Source organism: Limanda limanda, chromosome 8 (genome assembly GCF_963576545.1).
Source record: "Limanda limanda chromosome 8, fLimLim1.1, whole genome shotgun sequence".
NCBI classification, from domain to species: domain Eukaryota; kingdom Metazoa; phylum Chordata; class Actinopteri; order Pleuronectiformes; family Pleuronectidae; genus Limanda; species Limanda limanda.
This window is the reverse complement of record NC_083643.1, coordinates 5,071,859-5,091,158: the sequence shown is the minus strand read 5'-3', so window position 1 is coordinate 5,091,158 and position 19,300 is coordinate 5,071,859.

The following is a 19,300-nucleotide window of genomic DNA, read 5'->3' as shown; positions in this document are numbered from 1 at the left end:
TGCGGAGGGAGGAGGGAGGAGGACGGAGGGAGGGTGTTAGAGCGATGTAAGAGCGTGACACAGAATGATTAAACAAGGGTAACGAGTGAGGAGTGTACGGCCGGCTTCTTCACTTCCCCTCCTCCTCTCATCCATCCTGTCATCCATCCTTTTTCCTCTGTTTTCTCTGTGGCTCGACTGCAGCATTGGACAGCCGAAACTTTTTTTATTCTCCGCTGACAGACGCAATTGATCATTTATATGTTCCAGAGTGTTTTAAAAACCCGACTGTAACCCCTCCCCCCCCTCCCCTGTCCCCCCTCCTGTCCCTCCCGTCCCTCCGTCCTTCCACATTCATCATTCCATCATTAATTCATCGTTCTCCATCAATCGAAGCTTTGAAGAATGTTTCTCGGAGAACTGCTCCTGTCGTCTCCCACTTATTTGACTCTTTGTTTTCATATACTAGACATAAATACATAAATCACCCTGATTCTGGATCAGCTTCCACCACGAAGCCGAGCTAGAATTTTTCTTTTTTTTAAACGCTGAACTCTGATCCCAAAATCAGGAGCCGAGGAAACATTTACCTCCTTGTCAGCTTTGTTTTATACTTCTATATAAAATCGCTGTTTTTTCCCGATTCCTAGACAGTCACGTGTCCCTCTCCCATTTACTTTTATCCGCCCGCTAACTCCTTGCAGTTAGTCCCGCCCCTTCCCTCTGCTGTCCTGTCAGTCTCGTCCCTTTTGTCTCGGACTCAGATGTCTCGGCTCCTAACAGCAGCCGGCAGTGATGCTAAACATTTGCTTTCCAGCTGCGAGCATCAAACACGTCTTCAAATCTAAGAATAGTCGAGCGCGGCGTCCAGCTGTGACTCACCGAAAACACTTAGTGTAGAAACAAACAGCCGACGTCTTTTCAGTCCTTGATGGAAACAAATATATGAAATTTAAATGCATGTGAAAATAATAGATATAAATCAAGTAGAGTTTCCCAGATTTTTCTACAAACAATCTCTTTCTAAACCTGACGCTCTCCAGACGAGGAAACATTCACCGAGACATTTACCAAGAAACCAAATGTTAATGCTGAATTAATATTGAATGCATCCCCCCCCCCCCCCCATGGCCGGATTAACCTCCTGCAGGGTGAAATGTTAATACTCAACATGTTTTGACTGTTGAATATGTTTCACTTCGGCTCCAGCACTGAACAGTCCATCGACTATTTAAGAAAATAATTGTCAGATGTATTGATATAGAAACTTGTTGCTTTCTTACAATTAAACAAGGGCACGAGTTTGAATATGCAAAAGTAGCATTGGCGAACTTTCACCTCTCGGAAAAATTTGTTTTTATGTTCCACAAGAGCAGGGCCACCGGGTAGATGATAGAAGTGTTTTTATTCTAGATCAGGCGTGAAAATCTCTAACAAATTCAGTATGAATCAAATTATAATAACAAGGATGATATGGAGTAAACCTTTGGCTTCTAGGGGCCCTCTGGGTTCTGGGGCCACTGGGAAGTTTCCCTACACTGACCCTTAAATAGTTAATTATATCCAGTCATGACACTTGGTTAATGTTAAAAAAAAGATTATGGACTTGGTTAAATACTGGAAAAGTGAATAAAACCCTTCATCTATCAGCTCTATAGATTTCACTCTACTTGAGGGTCACCTGAGGGGTAAACCCTGGACTTCAGGGTCTCCATCATATGGGAGGGGCCACAAGACTCAATATGTTTAGTATTAACCTCTCACCACAATTAACATTAACCAAAGTGTTGACCAACCAACCAACCAACCAACCAACCAACCAACCAACCAACCAACCAACCAACCAACCAACCAACCTACCGACCGAGAATTAAAAAAAAATAGATCAAAAGAAAGTGAAAAAGTCAGTTTTACATTCCTGAAAATGCAGAATCTTTAGATATACACAAGAGTTGATAACCAGAGGAATTTCAGATCCATGATTAAATATAGAGGTAATAAATTCGTCATGTATTCGATGCCCCCCCCCACACGACTCTCTTGTGACAGTATCTAATGAAACTAATATCAGTATTGATAGAAGTCGCACTCAGAGTATTGCTCTACTTTGCTACTTCAGTTTTTTTTATCGTCTCTCTGGCAGCCGAACAAACACTGGAATCGACCTCCATTCTGTCCGACCATCCCTCCTCGACACCTCCACACCTCCACCTCCCTCCCTCCCTCCCTCCCTCCGTCTCTCCATCCCCGCTGCTTCACAGCCACACCCCTCCTCCCTCCTCTCGACTATGCTGTTTACCCACAAGTGCAGATTTCTCTCTCTTCGTTTATTTATTTTTTTGTACGCCTGTGCCCCCCCCCGCCTCCCCCCTCTCCTCCGCCCCCCCCCCCACCACCCGTCCTCCTCTCCTCCCTCGTGTCTGTTCTCTATCTGCTGCTGTTCTCGTTGGCCTCCCAGCTCGGGTCCTTCCTTGCTTTTTCTTCAACGTTGGACTTTTGGACACTGAAACCAACTTACAACCACAAACTCTATTATATATATAAATATATAAATACATAAATTTACACAGTATATGGATATATACATATATCGGAAAAATCTAAGCCACTGTTTCTATTCTACTGGTATTATGATGATAATAATGATAATACTAATACTGGGAAAACCGAATCTGGTTGATGACTATAATATCTGTACTTCCGTACTTCAGTGTTATATAAAAGAAAAAATATTCTACGAGAAACTTACTAGTGATTGTGTGGAGAATCTGAGGCTGCCGTTCTGCTCTTCTGATTAAAAACATGCTTCTTGTTTTTGTTTTGGGTCAAACCAAGTTGTGGCTAAAAAGCTGAATCTACTACTTCTATAGAAAAACCTGCAGCTAAAGAGGACTTTTATTTGTTTATGAATATCATAACTATGATTATGATTATTATGATTATTATTATGAATATCTTGACTGTAAATTACATGTGAATATTTAGACGATGATGATATTCTTTGATTTCTCAATCAATCAAATCGATTTATCTACTGTTCTTTCTTATTTCTTTGCTCTGATGAAATCAATAAAATTTAAATGGGACTTTTATTTTTCTTAAACCTACTTTAAGCCTGGACTGGCTCCTTCTTTCTGGCACAACTTCTGAAAGAGACACACACACACACTGTGCCATGTGTGTTCAAGTGTGTAACTGGGCGGTGTTCACAGCGTATGTGTGTCTAGCTGTGTGTGTGTGTGTATAGTTGTGTGTGTGTCTGTATGTGTGAGGTCTCCAGATCATTTTCTCTTTTCACTCAGTCCCTTCTTCTCTCTATCGTTTTTATCGTCTTTCTTACTTTCTTCTTTATTCTTTCTGTCGTCTCTCCATCTTTGATTTTCTTTTGCTTCTTTACTTCATCTGTCCTTCTTCCTCTTTACTTTTCTCTCTCACCCTCCTCCTCCTCTTCCTCGTCCTCCTCCTGTTTCTCCACTCTGTTGGTTTTTAAGGTTTTGTGGTTTGTTTCTCTCCCAGACTGTAATGAGCTCCAGGGGGAAAATTAGCGCTGGAATAACAAGCAAACATCAACAGCATCTCTTCCTCCTTCTCCTCCTCCTCTTCTTCTTCTCCCGCTTCATCTGACTTCATTTCTTCTTTGTCTCTTTCCCGCCACTTGTTTCTCCTTCCTGTCTTTCCTCTTTAACACATTTTCCTTTCCGACTCTGTTCTGTGCCTCTGCTGCTGTTTCTCTTCTCTTCCGACACATGTTAAATGTCTCAGTGAGTTTTCTTTGTCCTGAGATTAAAAGTCCATGTTAGTTTTTTAAACACACACACACACACACACACACACACACACACACACACACACACACACAAAGGCACCATCTAATAACCTGACAAGGATCCAAACCTTCAGTCAAAAATCATGATTACAAATGCAAAGAATTCTTTATTGGTGGAAAAATTAAATTGGTCTCATTAACTATCTCAGCCAATCAGCAAGCTGGGATTTGTCGTGGACAAAAATTTTAGTTCACGGTCTTTCTTATTTTAAAAAAAGCTCTCATCCAAAAGCAGGTACTGAATAAGAAATGTTTATAGTATTCAATTTATAGTACATATATTTATATTTGTAAGGTTAGAGAACGTGTCTTTGTGTGTGTTAGTGGTGACATTAAATTTGTTGGGTATGTGGGTATATGATGAATTGTGTGTGTATGAGTGCTATGAAATATGTGTTGGGTGTGTGTGTGTGTGTGTGTGTGTGTGTGTGTGTGTGTGTGTGTGTGTGTGTATGTGTGTGTGTGTGTGTATGTGTGTGTGTGTGTGTGTGTGTGTGTTCTCACAGCAGTGGGTCCGTCCAGAGGCCTTGTCCTCCAGCAGTAATTTGATTGTGGCAGAGTGAGAGAGACATAATTGTCTGCAGCAGGTCACAGCAGAGCAAACAAAGTGTGTGTGTGTGTGTGTGTATATACTCTCTCCTCTCCCCCAGTGTGTGAACTGCTATCCTCTTCCTCTCCTCCTTCTCATCTCATTGTTTATATCTCTTCTCCTCTTCCTGTCCTCCTCTCTTCTTCTCCTTTCATATATTCTTTATCTCCTCTCCTCTTCCTCTTCTCCGCTCCTCCTCCTCATCTCATACATTCTAAATATCCTCTTCCTCTCCCCTCCTATCTTCTCCTCTTCCTCTTCCTCTCCTCCTCTCCTCTCAATGTCAACAGAAAGCTGACAGTTGGGTCTGAGGCAGCATTATATTTTCAGCTCTATGAAAATGAGCACAAACACACACACACACACACACACACACAAACACACACACATAAACACACAAACACACACACACTCTCTCTCTATAGGTTCCTGCTGCCAAACACTCTTTTGCCCTCGTGCCCTCTCTCTGCAGACAGATGGGCACGAAGGCAGAAAGACTCCGGACCAGCAGAGAGACGGACAAGTGGAAAGAACACCCGGTGACCTCTGACCTCTCCCCAAACTGACCCGCTCCTCAGGTCACACGCTCACTCAGTCAAATGCAGACACATGCCTGCCAACTCACTCTCTCAGATGATGTGACACCTCCTCCCTACGGCGCCCCCCCCCTCTTCAGCCCCTGTCACTCAAACCTCACATGCAAACAAAAAGCCAGAGATTAGAAGTAAATGTTCTTACTTTTGCAGTTTGGGGTTGACTTGTATTTACTGTATGTTTCTATATGTGAAGTTAAAGACCTGCAGCTGACCATAACTGACCAAAGTTTAAATATTGAAGAAAGTAATTATATTCATATTAATAATTCATACTTTTCTATTGTTGACATTGAAGCCTGATGTACTGTAGCTACCTCGACCCTGTAGGACTCCTGGAGGGGCTGTACACACACAAGACCGAGTTAGTTGCTCCAGACATTCTCCGGAGTTCTTCCTGTCGGCTTCTTGCCAAACGGCTGGTGAATGTCTGAGTGAGTTCATGTGAGAGTAGGAGAAGAGAATTCCCAGCGAGCAAGTGGACGTTGGAAAAGTTAATACAAATATCCCATGATGAAAAAGAGGTGTCAGACATGTAGATGTGAACCTGCTGCTGTGTTGTTCACACGTGAACGTCCACAAGGTGTCTTCAACTGTCTGGACGTTTCCGTCTTTTGTCGTCCATTGCCTCCGATGTCGTCTTCTTTCATCACTGCCGCTGACTCGACTGGAAATGTCCCAGTCGAGTCTTTTAGCTCTGAACCCTGATTCCTTAAATATTGATTATTTGCTGATTCAGAGTCTGAACCGATTCTGATGTGATCCAACAATACATAATTAAATGGTGATTAATTATATATCTTTCACATTGATATAATAGATGTAGCCTTTTAGATTCGGCATTCGTAATTTATCATGTCCTACTTAATCCGAATAGGAAAGTCCTGGTTGTAAAATTATTTTATTTTATTCAATTATTGAAATGATACGACTGAAGGACTGGAAAGATTTTACTAAAAGCGACAATCAGATTTAGACTTATCTGTTGGAGCTGGAACGACAACGAAAACATGTAGGTATAAAAGCTCAGTGATGGAGAATAAAAATCTTAAATCTCTACTATGAATGTAATTATCTAAAAAATCTGCTTCAAGTCTGATAAGTGTGTTGCCAGGGGCCCAAGGACGTGCAGTAGTAAATTTAGAAATATTTGGACTAGCAAACATTCAATATTAATACATTTTAAACTAGCATGGTCCCAGAGTACACAAACATCCACCAAGGCCCAACATTCATAAAGATCCACTCATTATTGAATTGGAAACTGGTGAAAATGTCCTAAAAAAATTGAATTCTGGCAATATTGAAGAAAGTAATAAAACGTCTTTGCCAAGATCCATGCTAAAATGTAATTGGTTCTTTTTGACTCATGTCTCATCCTTCCACCAAATTTAGAGGAAATCTGTTAAGTATTTTTCTGGTTATCCTGCAACTATTCACCATCGTAATCATCCTCAGCTGATTCTTCATCTCTGAGTCGAGCTTCACCAAACTCTGAACAGACGAGTGAGCAGCTCTGCAGACTGAGTCCTGCTTGTCCTCAGTCGGGCTTCACTCGCCAAGGTTCAACTGCTCCAGGTCACTTTTGCAGCAACCAGCTTCGCCACAGGCCGAGCGAAGGGCCGCTTCCAAACAGACGTACTTAAAAACAGGCGCTGCACAAGTTTAACCCAATTCAAACAAAACTTGTATTTACACTCGTCAATAGAGGAATTAAGTGCATCACCTTGTTTAGAGTGGTGTGAAGTATCCTCCTGCTGGAAGCCTGATAAACATGCCCATGCAAATCCAGAGTTTAGTTGTTTAATATCAAATTTTCACTCAGGTTTTGGATTTTTGTAGCTTTCAGTCAAACGTAAAAAATGTTTTTATCTTTTTAGCCGGTGAGCAGCGTCGTCAATAACAAACTGAGAGTGATGCATCATCCATGTAACATTGGTACGAACAGAAACCTTGCACGCTGAGTCAGATGCATCGTAATATTCTATTTGTCCTTAATATTGGCAGTAGTAGATTAAACCGAGATGAGTCGTGAGAATGATTTTGAGGTCGTCTCACTTGAAAACCCTTAACAGGAGTGACGCAGCAGATCAAACCTGAAGAGAAAACTTTAATGACAAGTGAAGGTTTTGAGTTCAGTGTGTCGACGTAATTGATAATCGGAGCAAACACGTGTTTCCTGCTGCTGCTACACACCAGTGCTGCGGCTGGTTCTTTCTCCCACATGAATACAGTTCGACAAAAAGTGACTTCTCAACTGTGGGAGTCGATATGAGAAATTCATCCCCTCGATACAGTTGGTGTTTTTTAACGTTTTTGTGTTTTTCACAATGGTTACGTGGTAAATCCAGCCTCAGGCTTTTTGACAAAACGCTACAGAGTAAATCAGTGTGAAAAGGGAAAATAAAAATCTGTGTCACGGCTCAACGCAGCCCGTGTAAAAACAATGTAAGCCAGGATCCCTTAACATTTTAGCAGCCGCATTAAAGCTTAGAGCTGCTGACATAAATAGATATATCCCCATCGGCTGAGGGGATAAAATGTTAAGTACGCTTTTGAAAACCCTTATGATGAAATATAGATCATAGCCGTCCACTGATAATAACACTAATTCCAAAGATTTTAAGGATATTTGTGAACCAGTCTAGACTGGTGAATTAGTAAAATGGGGGGGGGGATTTTTACCCAATAAAACTCAAACCCATATGGTTCAGTTTTGCTGCAGCAGAGGTGAAGAATAACGGTTTGTGATAAAAGTGCCGGCGGGAAAAAATAAGAAAGCTTAAATATGCACTGACCTGAATAAATATCTGATTAGCTATTTTTGACTCCTATCTCATGAACGGGGGTTTGACACCATTAGATTTACTTCATTAACCACCATCTTCACCGGGGTGGAGGGGTTTCTGTGTCCTGGTGGTCCTGGTGGTCCTGGGAGTGGAGCTGTTGGGGGTCACAGCCCCTCACAGGGTCTCCCAGAGTGAATTGGTCCCAGGAGAGAGAGACCAGACCTGAGGACAATTCTAACAGACCTGAGGACCGGGTCTTTCTGGGGATGCATCAGCCTGAAGTCAAGCCTCATGCAGCTGAGCCTTGAATCAGGGTTGGTAAATGTTAAATGGTTTGCAGTAATATAGTCCTTTAATCTTGATGAGCAGTCAAAATGCTTTCCAGACCAGTTTATTTCATTAGCAGCTCTTTTTCTATGAGAACGTTAAAGCCATCAACGGCAATTTGGGGTTCAGTATCTTGCCTAAGGACACTTCGGTATGTGGCATGGGAAAGACTGGGATTGAAGGAGTTGGAGTTTATCTGGGAGGTGGATTTGAACCAAAATAACCATATAACTTGTCTATAGGATCAGAAATATCCCCAAAACAACCATCAGGCCCATCTATTCTCATTCTGGTCACTTTCCAGATTTCGCAGACTCTGGCCCAAGGTTGCATTCATCTCTTGGACATAACGGCTTCATTTTTGTACCATAGAAGGAATTGGAGACAAATCTTTATCTACAGTCTATGATGACAACAGTTCCTGGTGTACAATGAAAGATGAAGACGTTTGAACCGACCCAAGGTGTGAAGCTTATAAAGTGGCCGAGTGGAGAGAGACAATCAATCCACATGCTCGTCCAAGACCAACCACAGTTCTTCTTAATATGGACGACACTCACACGACTTCTGGAACATTTTGGAAAAGCAAAAGTGACGTCGTCCTTGATTGAAATACATAATGTCTTTGAGGTGATGAAAATAAATGATGTCTTGTTAAAATGAATTGCATCTTTATCTCTCTAATGGTCAGAAAACGGGTGAGATTGTGTCACTGAGTCCAAATGGGGTCGAGGCGCCTCAAAGCAAAAACAAGTCTTCAGACCGAGAACAGGCCTGAGAGCTGCAGTGATGGAGGGAAGAGACGAGAGGGCAGAGGAAGAGAGAGAACAAACTACTGCAGGAGAGGCTGGTGGATGAGAGGAGGGGAGAGGAAATGAGAGAAGAAGAGTGGAGTGTAGCAGAGGGCTGCAGTGAGAGCCTCTCGCACCAGACTAATGTGTTTTGTGGCATCCAGCAGGTGTGATGCTTGGACAGACGCCTGGACTGGTCAGGTGACTCGGGGCGAGGGAGAGAGAGAGAGAGAGAGAATAACCAGCTCCGTTCACTCAGCAACTCTGATGCTCAGCGACTTATACAAAATAATGGAAAGTAAAGGAAAGATTATGTCTTTTGGAATTGTACAACGTTAGGCCAATAATATAGTTTCATATTTCTTTGCTTGTGATTCATTTGTGCATTTAGTCAGACACGTGAATACATCTTATATTAGTTTTACAGTTACGTAAAAATAGGAGTTACTAAGGGAAGCCTGTGTTTCCAGAGTAAAAGTCTCATTTTCTGTCGGTATAAACAACATTAACGCAGGTATATTACACACCTGGAGGCTGAAAAGAGGAGCTGCAGCAATGGACAGTTTGAGGAAAGTGATGTTTTCTGAACATTAGAGCTAAAACCTAACATTTTCAAGCAATAATAAAAATTATAAAAATGTATCGAATTGCTGCCTCTACGCAAAACACGCACAATACAAACAATAAGTAGGACACACGTGCAAAACATTAGCTACAAATACAAATTGCTTGGTTTGTCCCTGAGAGCCTGATCAATGCAGCTGCTTAAACCATGGGTCTGTCTGTCCTTCATAGAATCTCAAGTATTGGTTATCTGAGAGATTTTCTGCAGGAATGTACATACTGTATATGAAGCCTTAAGGTCAATGCAAACATCTCCATTCTGTTCATTACTCACAAACCCTCTGTACAACCACAGCGTCAGTACAATTGTGTAACTCCACCCTCTGATGAGTAACTAGGACAACACTGTAGCGCAGGAAGCCGGGAGGATTCGAGTAATGAAGGGAGACAGACTCTTGGTCAGAGGATCAACCTGCAGAAACATAATGATCCAAAACATCAGAGGGAAAGGAAACCAGACTTCAGATGATGGAGGAGCAGCACAGAGTGAAATCTGCACAAAGCAAACACGTGTGTTGATACTTCTATTCTATTTAATTTCACAAACACAGAGACATGGACTCTCCTGGACTGGGTTGGCGTGGGCTCTTACTTTTGTGAGCTTCCCCAAAACTTGGCAGAATGTGAAAGCCAGCCCAGGATTCACCCAGCGAGCATCTGTCACTGGAACCGATGGGGGGGGGGGGGGGGGGTCGCCCGAGCGGCTGCTCTGATCCATCGCCGCCTCGCTACTCAAAGGGCACGCTGTGGTTTCCACTGAATGTTTGCTTCTAAATCAAGAGGTGATTTCACAGGGAACACTGGGCTGACGGATTTGTGTTTCCTGAAAATTCAAAGATGAATTCATAGGATCCTGCAGCTCACCCCCCCATTCAGCGTATAAACATGTTAAGTCCTTTACTGACCTGGGAATAGTGTTTGCACACACAACAATCACAATAAAACAAAATCCCTTTGATGCAGTAGTTTTCTGATGTTCTTGTTTTGGGCTCTGCTGCTGAGACGGATGAAAAAGAAGAAGAATAAAGCCGAGGCCGGCGTGCAAGCAGGAAGAGGAGGGAGGGAGGAAGATGAAGATGCATGTTGATACTTCCCACTGTCAGAGCTTCCTCGTGCACATGTCTGGCCCTGAAAGTTCTGCAGCAGAAGGTCAAGCTGGGCGGGGGGGGGTTTGTCGGCGTAACATGTGACTGTGTGTTTGGAGCCTGAGAGACGAGAGAGAAGAGAGAGGCAGGGAGACAAAAGGAGTGAGACACAGAAACCACACGAGGGAAGAGGTGAAACGTTTAATGCAACGGAGAAGCGGAGTGAGAGGAGAGAGGAGGTAGAGACGCCATATGGCAGCGCTTCAGGAGCGGGGGGGGGGGCTGGAGGGGGGTGCTGGGATGACTGATGGAGGAAGAGGAGACTGGATCCAGTGAGTGACCGCTGAACAGAATCCACTCAGACCTGGACCAGTCGATTCATATCCGACAAAATACTGAAACACGTTTTGCTGTGGAGATGAAGAGGAGTCGTCATTATTCCACTCAACCCACTCCTCCTCTTTCTGCTCTTCCTCTTTCTCCTCTCCTCTTTCTCCTCTTCCTCTTTCTGCTTGTCCTCTTTCTGCTCTTCCTCTTTCTCCTCTCCTCTTTCTCCTCTTCCTCTTTCTGCTTGTCCTCTTTCTGCTCTCCTCTTTCTGCTCCCCTCTTTCTGCTCTTCCTCTTTCTGCTCTTCCTCTTTCTGCTCTTCCTCTTTCTGCTCCTCCTCTTTCTCCTCTTCCTCTTCCTGCTCTTCCTCTTCCTGCTCTTCCTCTTCCTGCTCGTCCTCTTTCTGCTCGTCCTCTTCCTGCTCTTCCTCTTCCTGCTCTTCCTCTTCCTGCTCGTCCTCTTTCTGCTCGTCCTCTTCCTGCTCTTCTTCTTCCTGCTCGTCCTCTTTCTGCTCGTCCTCTTCCTGCTCTTCCTCTTCCTTCTCTTCCTCTTCCTGCTCTTCCTCTTTCTGCTTGTCCTCTTTCTGCTCGTCCTCTTTCTGCTCTTCCTCTTTCTGCTCGTCCTCTTTCTGCTCATCCTCTTCCTGCTTGTCCTCTTTCTGCTTTCTTTTCTCACTTTATTAACAGTCTATAATAAAGAGAGGCAACAGCTCCGCAAAAGTGAAGCCGAATCTTATTGATCGCCCCCTGGTGGCTCGCTGTAGTTTAGGTCAGAGGCAACACCTCCTCCATGTCACTGGATGGGACACAGACGGAAACTAAAAAAGTAAAATTACACGTTGCAGATATTTTTCTCAGAGATTCTTTTTTGTCTATTTATGTAAATTGTCCTTGGACGTCCACCTCGGTGTGTTTGTGTTCACTTTTTTAGTCTCTGTTTTCAAAACATAGTAATATTATTACAGTGAAATATCAAACTTTATAAAATAGCAACTTTCTAACATGATTGACGGGATCTCCAGCTCCAGACTATGATCACTGCACCGATTCTGGCTCCACGCAAGATGGTGGCTCCTGTATCCATTAGCTACACAACTGTACGACGGGGGGGAAGTGGAGAGACGCATCGTCCATCTTTGTTGACAGCCTCTGCTTTTGAAAGGAAGAATTTAAATGACACAGTTTATGGAAAACCCTTTGTTTGAAATCGTCTGGTCAAAAGAAATTCAGAAAATCCCGAGAAACAAACTAATTTGACACGAGCCGAGGACACATGACAGCACCTGGTCGTCTGAGCCACTCAGATCATCGCTATCTGAATGTCTGTGTGTGTCTGTGTGTGTGTGTGTGTGTGTGTGTGTGTGTGTGTGTGTGTGTGTGTGTGTGTCCAGTTGGTATTTTCAAATTCCTTCCCATAACTGCTGATCCATGAATAGTCCGGCTCGCTGCCTCGCCACACGTCCTGTCACCGAGCGCCTAATTGGCAAAAAACATACACACTGTTGCTGTGCACACACAGAGAGATGAATAAGTATCCACGTGCACACGCATGTGCACTCGCGGACGCACACTTATTTTGATGTACAGCTTTTGTGGCGCAAACAGAAACAAACACACACACACACACACACACACACACACACACACACACATGGAAATCCAGCAAAAGGCAGAAGAAAACACAATTAGAGAAGAAAAATGTCAGGTCTACTTCACAGTGTGCAGACTTCTCGAGTGGCCCCCAGCCCTCGCTGTGCCGGGAGTGGGAATTAACAGGGCCGGTGAATAAGGAATGTGTTGGTGGGGGGGGGGGGGGGGGGGCTGCCCTCCAGTCACCGTGCTGCCGGATGAAGACGCTTTTAATCTGAAGTCTCCTGACACTTCTGGGAAAAACTGCACCAGGACAGAGCGTGACGGCTTCATTTAAAGTAACATTTGATCGCTCTGCCACCAAGGTGTTTAGAGCTGAGAGGAGGAGCGGAGACGGATGAATTACGAGCCCGTGTGTTTGTCTTTTTCCTTTTTCCTTTTGAAGATGCGTCTTGATGTGTTATTCCCTCAAATGGCAGCGTTTTTATCTCTCGTCCAATTAGTCTGATAAATTGAAGCGGGGAATAAAAAACGCATGTAAACAAATGTAGCAGCAAAGTGATGATGTCGCCCGGACGTCCCGTAATCCATCTCCTGCATTAACGTCATAATAAACTGTTCAAGTCTATTTTCCCTTCATTAAAAGCGGTTAGGATGACTTGGTGATAACGAGGCGAGTTTCCGTTTGATATTAAAGATTGGAAAACCATCAGTGAGGAAGAGAATTGGATAAATAAATAAATAACCTGCTCGCTGAGGAAGTCGTGGTATCTCACCAACGCCCATTTTACGCTGAGCTGGTTCCTCTCTCTCTCTCTCTCTCTCTCTCCCCGTGTGACGGACGATCATCGGCAATTTTACAGTAAATTACTTCCTAAACAAGCTCGACGGAGACGAGCCCGGCAGCCTGGCGCCCGGCGCTCGCGTGTAAACATGATTAAATCTGGGAAGTGGCTTCACATTTTCGAGCACATAGTGACAGCCAATTAGGGGCCTGCGTTAGTGCGCCTAATTCTTCACATGCAGTGTGGCGAGGAGGAGCGACAGGCCCGGGTGGAGGAGGAGAAGAGGAGGAGAAGAGGAGGAAGAAAAGACGGGATTGATGGAAAGAGAGAGGAGCAATTACAGAGAATTAAAAACAGGCACAACTCCAGAGATTGGGTTGTAATGACTGTGTGTGAGACGCTGAACAGCCACCAGGTGTTTTCGTGTGGGGGGGGGGGGCTGGGAGTATGAACGCTTTAATTCAATTACACCGACACATCAAAGTCGATCAGGTGTCAATAGACCCGAGGAGGAGAAGAGGGAGGAATAAACGAATTAGCTTTTCTGCTGACGAGAGGGGAGGAGCCTCCGAACGTTGCTCTTGTCACAAAGAATCTGCCGGAAACAATTAGTTGCGTCCGGTCCAGCTGACGGTGCTGAGTGGGGGGGGGGGGGGCACGCCTCTAATTGTTCACAGGGAGGATCTCTGTGTTCTGCCGGCTCGCCATCATCCCGACCGCGAGGCGATCGGGATGATAACCGGAGACGCTCAATTAGTTTGTCAGCCTCTCCCTCCCTATTTCCCTCTGTCGCCATTGTCGTGTATTCACTAGAGTAAATGATTTTAGCATGTGTTTAAATATAATGACAGGCCGATATTTATGATGCTTATCTTTGTGACTCTCAGACATTTCCAGAGAGTCCTCCAGATGTTTATTCAAGTAGGTCTGTCCCTCTTTGGAAAGACCTTTGACTTAGGGAAAGACCTCTGACCAGCAAATGGATGGGGGTCATTTCATCTTCATGTGCAATACACCTCCTTATTTAGGCTGAAGCCCTGTTGTGTGATGTCATGTTATCTCTAGGTTTGGGGTCCCACCTCCCACCTATAAAACTTCTTGCCCTGCAGGGAGAAGAAAGACTTCACCATTTGGCCTGGGTGATTTCTCCGAGTTCTAGAGCTCGTCCTGACCTGTGAAACTTCTGTGTAATAAACATTATTATACTTGTAAGTACTGGGTCCGCGTTCCTTTCCTTCATCATCAACTTCTACAACAACACAGCGACCTCTCGGCTGACCAGAATATACTTCACCATAAACCATAAAGCCCCCGGGACCTAAATCGATCCCGAGGGCGGAGCTTGGGTTACAAGGCGGCAACCGGCTCTTTAATGAACTGTCTCGTGCCACTGGCTTGAAAACGCTCCTCTTCTGACTCTGATAATTCAATAAGTCCAGATCAGATTGAGAGGAGGGAGGTTTCACATCGATTTGCACCGGTCATTTAATTCAGCCGCCCCCCCGTGGTGAGCCCCAGGCGGAAGGCGGCGCCCAGAGGAGACACGGCGTCTGCCTTTCAGGGTGATGTTACCGGGGGGGTTCCCCCTCTGGCTGAGTGAGCTTCTCCAGGCGCTTTCACAAAACAGTCAGTGTTGGTTTTACCCATCTTTATTGATGATACTTAGGGTTGAAAAATTCCGGGAATATTCAAAGTTGGAAATTTTCCATGGGTATTAACGGGAATTAACGGGAATAAACTGGAAATGTTGTGGATAATTTATACTAACTGTATCTACCTTGTCATATACAGTCATAAATATAAACATTTTGTTTTGTCATAGGCTGATTTGAGCCCTGAGGAAACTTTGGGCACTTGACTATATGCTTCTGCATCGTTGTGTCATTCTTAACAGAGGTCTTTGCACAGTATTTGCAAATGTACACAGCCTTTCCTCCTACATTGGATGGGGTGAAATGTCTCCACACATGAGATAGTGCACGTGGCATTGTTCTGTAGAATAAGATGAGAAAAAAGTTTGTAAAAAAACACTAATGCAATGCCAGAGATATAAATAGTTAGGTAAACAATTGGAATTGTCTGTAAACATATTTTACAATTGATGGATAAATGAATGGAAATAGGCTAGATGAACAGATGAACAATCCTCAATCAGCATGCTAATATATTTTCCCAGTAATATCATGGAAACTTACCTGACTAGTCCTTCACTCTACAGCAGGCCTCAATAGCCCTGCTGTAGAGTGAAGGATGTTTTTATTGCTCAGCGTTTAATTTGCGTAGTGTTTTTTTTTTCAAAATTCCCGAGCTTAACTTCCCATGGAAAGTTTCCGGAAATTTACCAGAAACTTTTCGCCCCTTTGCAACCCTAATAATACTACACAAAGAACAAGTCACAGATTTAAGCTACAAATTGTCAAATGGAGTCGTACACAGACACTTCCTCTTGTTTCCTTCTCTCGTGTGTTGAGCAGGAGGCAGCGGGGGGGGGTCAGGAGAAGGAGGTTAGCACCTTGTTAGTATTAAATAAATTCCTCCAACAGAAGACTCCAGGCAACGAGAATAAATGTGAACACGTTGCCTCTTGGGTGTTTTGGGACTTTTAAGGTTTTTTGAAATCGCCAGCGGTCACATTGAACAAACACGGAGGATTGATGATTAACCTCCTCAAACTGTAACTCACCTGCCAACAACAACCAGTTCCAGGCTACGTGTTATTATTAGAACTGTAAACCCCGGCCGTCACTGCGGGTGTTTCCGTCCCTTCGTCCCTTCCTCTTCCTCCCGGAGCAGCTGTTTTTTAATCTTGTTGAGGAAACGCTGCACCGCGGTAACGTGTGTAATTCTCATAATTCCCATGTTAAACAGAAGATAATCGCACCGGCACAGAAAGGCAATTCAGATCGACCTCGGGAAAATGAGAGGAAAGGGGGGGGGGGGGAAATGACCCGGCGCAGGTTATTGCTTTTGGTTGAGCGTGCGTCAACAACTCTTGAATTTAATGCATTCCCACAGCGGTGCTCGGCTCACCGGGCCTCGGGGGAAATAACAACGTGCAGCCATTAGGGGATTATGGACGAGTAAGGAAAGAAAAGGTGTGAGACATATACACTGTAAGAGCGGGGGGGGACAGTGTGTGTGTATGAGTGGGGGGGGATTATCGATGAAGTACTCTGCTCATGATTTATGACAGAAGCGATCTGAGTCTCAATGTAAAGCGAAAACATTTCACCTCAACTGACAAATCGTGAGTGGACACGTTTTAGGAAAGTGGGGATTAAACCAAAAATGCAAACGTTATAAGAATTAGTTCAAGGTGCTTTGGTGTTACCCAAAGAAAAGGATTTCATATGCTTTGACTCTTTAATTTACTCCTCGTCCCAGCATTAACATGGAGGAGGCGTGGCTTATGACCTGTACTGCTGACAGCCACCAGTGGGCGATCTATAGAATTTGGCTTAATTTTTCAGGAGGGTTTAAAATCACTGGGTTTGTTTTTTCTTTCTTTTCTAGCAAAATACCCAACGTGGCCGTTTCAGCCCACAGTGAGACACAGATGTGTGTGTACACGTGTGAGGCCGTGTGTGTAGGGTTGCAAAGGGGTGGCAAGTTTCCGGTAAATTTCCGGAAACTTTCCGGAAACTTTCCATGGGAAATTAAGCTCGAATTATGAAGAGAAAAAAAACTACGCAAATTAAACGCTGAGCAATAAAAACATCATTCAAAACTCTATTTTAAAGATGTATGGAATGCAGCACACGCTGCACGTTGAGTTTCAACCCTCCACTGTGCATTCTTCCATCACATGCACAGATAACTCCCAGCATCCTTCACTCTACAGCAGGGCTATTGAGGCCTGCTGTAGTGTGCAGGACTAGTCAGGTAAGTTTCCATGATATTACTGGGGAAAATATATTAGCATGCTGATTGAGGATTGTTCATCTGTTCATCTAGCCTATTTCCATTAATTTATTATAAAATATGTTTACAGACGATTCCAATTGTTTGGCTAACTATTTATATCTCTGGCATTGCATTAGTGTTTTTTTACAAACTTTTTTCTCATCTTATTCTACAGAACAATGCCACGTGCACTCTCTCATGTGTGGAGACATTTCACCCCATCCAATGTAGAAGGAAAGGCTGTGTACATTTGCAAATACTGTGCAAAGACCTATGTTAAGAATGACACAACGATGCAGAAGCATATAGTCAAGAGCCCAAAGTTTCCTCAGGGCTCAAATCAGCCTATGACAAAACAAAATGTTTATATTTATGTCTGTATATGACAAGGTTAATACAGTTAGTATAAATTACCCACAACATTTCCAGTTTATTCCCGTTAATTCCCGTTAATTCCCGTATATTCCCGTATATTCCCGTTAATTTCCGTTAATTCCGATGGAAAGTTTCCAACTTTGAATATTCCCAGAATTTTGCAACCCTACTTGTGTGTACATTGATGTGTGTTTATTATTGTGTCATTGAACATGTGACAGTAAAACAGACACACTGCCTCACCAGTATATAAACCTCTCTGTGAGTGGGCTTGTGTGTCTGCACTCAGATTTGTTTTTGATGGTAAAGCACTTTTATAATTGGCGGAGATAAGCAATACTTAACATCTCCTAAATATTCACTCACACACACACACACACACACACTCACACCATTACAATAACATTAGAATATTAGGTTTACGGCCCAGTCGTTTGTCATGGGGCTCTTTAGGGGCAGTAAACCTGTCTGAGTGTGGGGATTTGTCATCACCACTAAGGCTCCTCCTCCTTCTATTAGTCATAAACTACAGAGAAGTGAACGCCGCCGCTGATGAAGACGCAGCAGCGAGACGGAGGAGATAAAACTGTGTGTGTGTGTGTGTGGGAACTGGAAAAGTCACAAGCAGCTGCACTGATGCTAAGTCGTTCAGTGAAGTTGTGCGTCGTCTTCGTGATGAACACGCCAGGAAGTGACAGGAGGAGAAACGAGAGAGAGTGGGGGGGGGAGACAAAGTGTGAGACGTGGAGTGTTCCTCCTCAGCTGCATCTCAAGTTATTCTCTCATGTGCATGGATGAGTGTGTGTGTGTGTGTGTGTGTGTGTGTGTGTGCGTGTGTGTGTGTGTGTGTGTGCGTCTGTGTGTGTGTGTGTAAGTGTGTTTGTGTGTGTGTGCGTCTGCGTGTGTGTCTGTGTGTGTGTGTGTCTGTGTGTGTGTGTCAGCGTGTGTGTGTGTGCGTCTGCGTGTGTCTCTGTGTGTGTCTGTGTGTGTGTTTGTGTGCGTCTGCCTGTGTGTGTGTGCGTCTGCCTGTGTGTGTGTGTGCGTCTGTGTGTGTGTGTGTGTGTGTGGGTGTGTGTGTGTGTGTGTGTGTGCGTCTGCCTGTGTGTGTGTGCGTCTGCCTGTGTGTGTCTGTGTTTGTGTGTGTGTGTGTGTCTGCGTGTGTGTCTGTGTGTCTGTGTGTGTCTGCGTGTGTGCGTGTGTGTGTGTGAGTCTGCGCTTTGTAGCGAGCAGTAATTTCCCATTTTCGATATCCTCTTCCCTTTCATTCAGTTCAATTGTGTCTCCTTCAACTCCCCCCCACCCCCCCCCCCTATGAAGAAAGACGACGCCATTGAAGATGATGACAACTCCCGTCTGACATTTACTAACCTTTTGAGCCGAGATGGGGATGGAGGAGGGAAAGAGAAAAGGAGAAGAGGGGATGGACAGATGAGAGAGAAGGGGAAAGGGGGGCATTGGGAGGGGGGGGGGTATGCATGGAATTCCTGCTTTTTCGATTCCTTTTATTGTTCTCAGAGCCGCACAAAAAGCTTTTGTTGCTATTTGCATCGTTTTATTTTCCAGGTGGATAGTGCACAGTTTTGATTCTGGCAAAGTATGTGGCGTGTGTGTGTGTGTGTGTGTGTGTGTGTGTGTGTGTGTGTACATTACAGTGTGTGAAAGAGAAAGAGAGTGAGGGCTGGATTATTATATAAAATGCATCTGCACCTGGTTAAACC